Source organism: Etheostoma spectabile, chromosome 21, assembly GCF_008692095.1.
Source record: "Etheostoma spectabile isolate EspeVRDwgs_2016 chromosome 21, UIUC_Espe_1.0, whole genome shotgun sequence".
NCBI lineage: Eukaryota > Metazoa > Chordata > Actinopteri > Perciformes > Percidae > Etheostoma > Etheostoma spectabile.
Window position 1 is genome coordinate 2,937,649 of NC_045753.1, and position 6,000 is coordinate 2,943,648.

The window sequence follows — 6,000 nt, forward strand, 5'->3', positions numbered from 1 at the left end:
TTCAGAGGAACATTATACACGAACATAAGGGAGAGGTTTTCTTTGAATGAAATGCTGGAAAAAACATTATTGAGCTTTTTCATCTGATAATCGGTTAATCAAGTGTGAGTATCGTCCAAAGTTGGTCTTCTTAGTACAACATTCCTTCTTTGATTCAATTGACAGTGTTTCCTTGTTGAGTTGAGGAATAGTAACACAGAGAGGAGAAAACACTAGTGGTGGGCGATACTGCAAAATTTGGTATCGATCCGATACCAAATACATATAGGGTCTGTATTGCCGATACCGATACCAATACGATACTTTTTACTTAAAAAAATACTTTTGTGTAGGGGAGAGCATTTCATTATTTCTGAGGTGAATGAATGATCAATTCTTTAGGCAATATTTTTTTATAAATGTATTGAAGTGCACAAAATTATTAGTTATTAGGCACTGTAGAATGAATACAGCGAGTCCCTGCTCCTCTGCGGTTGTGTCAGTGAGTCACGTGACGACACAACAACGAATCACAGCAGAGGAGCAGGAGGGGGAGGAGGAGCAATGTGGGCCAAGATGTGAAAGCGGCGTTTGCTCAGGAAAGTGGAAGACACAAGCAAAGTATAGTGAACGTAGAGGAGAGATATCTAAATTAAATATCGATTCAATTACAGTTGTATCGATCAAATACCAATACCAGCGTTGGCATCGATACTATCGATATTTAGATCGATACGCCCACCCCTAGAAAACACTTAAAGACGGAGTTAAATACTTCACCAATCACGTTAAACAGTTCCACAGTAAATACTTGGAACAGATCAGAAAATAAGAGCGCTCACCTACGTTGCAGTAGTCTTCTTGAGTAATTCTGAGAGTTATCTGGGGCTTTTATGAGCCTGCTTAAGTCCAAGTTTGACTGAGTGTGTCCTTTGGACTGTGGCGTCAGAAATATTGTTATGGGGCCTGGCTTATTATTAGCTAGTCAACACTTATGGCAGATCAATTTCAAATTGCATTATAGGTTTCAAAGATTAAGGATGTTTTGCTGCTTTTTTAACCCGTTTTCCTATATCAAGGTTCTTTTTAATTCCCCAAAATAACATGACTGATTCCCCACAACGCTCTTTGGCAAGTACAAATCTCTACTTTCATTAATTATGGGGCGTCTTATTCAATTTTATAGCATTTGGAGAACAAAAATTGAAGTAGTTTCAAAGTAGTATTGAGTAAAAGTTGATATATTCCAGTCTTTGATTATCCATCAACATCCATTCCTTTAATTTTAGTCTAAATAATTCCTAATTTCTGCTTTTCCAACTCAAACATTAGGTATAATTTCCTAAAAATGAGGTTAACTGAACATAAATTCCAAAAATAACTGTAAAACCGAAGTTAATAAGCTAATGCAACATAGTGTTAAACGTCAAAAAAGGGACAAAAACGTAAGAAAAAGTAAAAAACAAATCCATAAAAAACGTCAACAAAAGTGTTGATTTTCAGTTTTGACGGTAAGACAACACAAGGGTTAAAGGGCTAGTCCATTTTTATTGTTGTGGGTTTTTTGTCATTCTAATTTAGTGTTCCTTATGTATTAAAAGTTATGTTTTATAATCAAAATTCTGTTTTCCGAAGCCCCTCTCAAAAAGTTATCCCATGTGACCTGACATAAGTTTCTGTATGCTGACTTTAATAACCCCTTTCAGTTATTTTGTGTCTTTTATTATTTTGTAAAGACGTCTGTCGTGTCAAAACTGTTATGGACAAAGTCTGATAGGTTTCACTTTCATTTCTGATATTTACACATATGAATACTGCCGGCCTACATACCTTAGTGTGAGGGGTGTGGAGGAGGGGAAACAGAGAGAGTATAACACCTAACTATAATTGTAGAAATATGACTCATAATAATTATAGCAGTTAGTAGTTGTGATGCCCTTCAGTGTCATTTAAGGGTTTTTGCTTTCTATGGTGTTTGTCATGACCACCTGAGCCAGGTCATGACAGTAGAAAACTGCAATGTTGGACCAATAATAATTTATTCTTCAAACCTGATACCATCAGATATGAATAGTATGTTGAACTGTATCATTTTGCACATCTCACTTGTGCTAATCCAGTTTCCTTGAATTTGAAAACACTTGACAATAGTTTAATAAACACACACACAATACAAAACCATGAATGAAATATATACTCTAGTACTCATAGTGCCTTTCACTTACTACATGTGTTTCATTTATCTATAGGAATTTACATTCTCTTCATTTCTTACAGATGCAGAAGGAATTCATTTAATAAATTATACTTTTAAGTACAATTTACACTCTGCTTTGTTAGAAATCACTACACATAGGCCACACGCACGTCAGAGTGAGTGGGCTGTCAGTGCTGGACCAGCGCCCTGAACGGACAGGGGGTACACTCTAAGAAATATCTCTCTCTCTGTGTGCCTGCAGATTACCTGTCTCGCTCTAGACACAGCTGAGAAGTCAAGGCAGACAAAATCACCATAAACCTGGGTGTTTTATTTTGAAATTTGTTTTATTTTGTACAGCGTCCGGCTGCCCTGTGGCCGTCCTCTACAGCATGTGATTACCTACGGTACGTGGCTTGACACATTGCTCGTAAAAGAAATAGGAGCAATGCAACGATTGCTGCAGTGTGGCCAGACGCATTGAACAACATGGCCGCTTATGGCACTTCGTGGCTATTCGCTGAGATTTTTTTGGTGCAAGCTTTAAGGCAAAGATTAGGGCCAGTGGTTCCCAAACTTTTTCAGCTCAAGACCCAAAAGAGAAATTTGGTGTCTCCCCGGGACCCAAATTTACAAAAATACACCATGAATCATTGTAACATTTACACTTTTAAACTGTGGACAAAAGACGGAACAAACCATGAATTTAAATGTATATGAAGTATATTTATTCCATTATAGAAGTAAACAAATACATCCCTTTCTCAACTCATTTTCTTATCCCCTCCTAGGATAAGAGAGGAGAGAGAGAGAGAACCCCCCCCCCCCCCCTCCTCCCCTCCCCACAGCATCTGAGCTGAACAGACCCGGTGTAGCGAAAAAGAACGCTCATTCACATAAGATGGATATGCATTTTACTCTACCAATTGGCGACCCAATAGAACGGGTCTGCGACCCATTTTGGGTCCCGACCCTAAATTTGGGAAACATTGTCTTGGTCAATTAATCAACTAATCTGTCATTTTGGTTTTATTCTACGTGGATTTAGTTTTTACATTTTCATGCTGAATGACTTATTTCCAAGATACTTCTGAGCACATTTCTGTTAAACCCGAGCTCTAATGTGTTGTTTTGCATAATTCTTTGTGGAGAAACTCAGTTTTATAGATCTGTTGATTTAGTCGACAAATAGATTAGACAACAAAATCATGTTAGTTGAGTGATCATTTACTCTTTAAATGATCTTTACCTCGTCTTTCTTGGTTTTGCTGTAATAATAGTTTTAGACAGCTGGGGACTTATTTTGATACACTGAGCTCCTCTCTCCTCTATCTTTCCATCTTTTCATTTATGTGCATCCATGTCCCAGAAATGCTTGTTACTAACCTGGCTCTGGGGAGTCATTCCCCGGAGTCCTTATGTTCTTTTTTCCCCAGCATGTTCCCTTGGATCAGAGAGGCTCCGAAATCAGGGTAACAGCTGTCGCCATGGTCCCGCTACACGTTCTGTGATGCCATGTTCAACTGCTACACTGCGGTGCCCTGCTACGTCCTGCTACGTCCTGCTACGTCCTGCTACGTCCTGCTACGTCCTGCTGGGGCCTTGTAATGCCGCACAGCGTCCTGCTATGCCATGAACTACTACAAAGACTGCTACAAACTACTAATTTTTCTATTTTTGTTATTGCCACTCTTCATTCTAACCCCAACCGGCCCGTCAGACACCGCCTACCAAGAGCCTGGGTCTGACCGAGGTTTCTGCCTAAAAGGAAGTTTTTCCTCGCCACTGTCGCACTGTTGCTTGCTCTGGAGGAACCACTAGAACTGTTGGGTCCTTGTAAATTCTGGAGTGTGGTCTATCTGTAAAGTGTCTTGAGATAACTCTTGTTATGAATTGATACTATAAATAAAATTGAATTGAATTTACTAAGGATTTGAGGTCAGCCCTAGAAAGTTGAGGACAGTTCTAAAAAACCTGCAGGTAAGGGAATTAGAATCCCCCTTATTTCAACAGAAGGGATGAAAACTTATAACCGAATGAAAGAAAATGTAGCGACTAACTACCATATGAAATCTTATAAGGGGACCTGCTTGTTCTGTCTCAGGCTGTACTTTGTGTCAAGATCAAGGTTTTCATGACCCCAATTTTATACTTGATCTTCTCTCACACTCAACTTGTGCTTGCCTTGTCTTGGATTCGATTTAAACCAACTTGTCTACTGTCTCTTTGCAACATTCTGTTATATTGAAAGTGGCTCCTGAAAGCTATCTATCTTTGCCTCAACACCGAGTTAACGTCTTTACTCCAAACACTGAAATCTCTTTAAGATAAAGGCCTTAAAAAGCGGCGGCCTCAGTCATACTAAGTGCCACTCACTAAACACCCACATAGACCCCAAGGGGAGATGGGATCTTCAAGCAATCACACTTCTAAATTGAAATTGATTGAAGAAATTCTCGGGTCTTCTGATGTACACCTTTGATTCACTATTTTACATTTCTTCTTTCTAAAGACTTGACTTAGAGGCAAACAACTGGAACCGAAGAACTGTCCATGAAGGCTTGTTAGAGATATGACAAAAGAATCCCAAAGCCTCCGTAATTGGAAAACTCCTTATATGACGCTAAAGGAGACGACCAATGACAAAGGCACCTGACCAGATGTCTGTATTTTACGAGACAGGACTGAGAATGTGTTGCTGTATCATAGTTATGTATAGAAAAAACATTGGATGAAAAACTTGAGGATGGTACATGAGATGGGGATGTCTTTGATCTGCTGGAGCTATTTGGACTCTTTTCTTCTTTGCCAGGAAATCTTGATTTCAAGTGTTTTTCCTCATCTTGTGAGGAAAATCAAATGACCTTGAAGCTGTACACATGTCTCTCATTATGTTTGACTTCTTCTAAAAGTGACCTAATATCAGACTTCCAAACAATGGTGGAAGATGTATTCACATCTTATCCTTAAGTAGCAATACCACAGTGTGGAAATACTCAATACTTAAAATTTGACTTAAAGTATTAGAGTAAACCCTTACACTTAAGAGTAAAAGTACTCATGCAGAATGAAAAACTATTGGGGCGCCCTCTAGCTCACCCAGTAAGTGTGTATGCCCTTTTCTGTGTCACCCCCCCATCTCTCTCCCACCTTTACTGTCTATCCACTGTCACTCTCTAATAAAGGGAAAATACCCCAAAAAATAATCAACTTCAATGCTGCAGCTGGTATAGGCAGAGCTGATTTTTATTTTATTTTTGTTTTTTAAAGATTATTTTTTGGACTTTTCCACCTTTATTTGATAGGAAAGCTTGGTGAGAAAGGGGAGAGAGAGGGGGAAGACATGCAGGAAATCGTCATAGGTGGGATTCGAACCCTGGACCTCTGCATCGAGGCATAAACCTCTATGTGGACGTGTGCCTGCTCTACCCACTGAGCCAACCCGGCCACAGGTAGAGCTTATTTTAATTTTAAAAGGTCCCATCACTTAGTGCTCTTTGGATGCTTTCATACAGATCATAGTGGTCCCCTAACACTGTATCTGAAGTCTCTTTATATAGACCTTAGTGGTCCCCTAATACTGTATCTGAAGTCTCTTTTATATAGACCTTAGTGGTCCCTAACACTGTATCTGAAGTCTCTTTTATATAGACCTTAGTGGTCCCTAATACTGTATCTGAAGTCCTTTTATATAGACCTTAGTGGTCCCCTAATACTGTATCTGAAGTCTCTTTATGTAGACCTTAGTGGTCCCCTAATACTGTATCTGAAGTCTTTTATATAGACCTTAGTGGTCCCTAATACTGTATCTGAAGTCTCTTTTG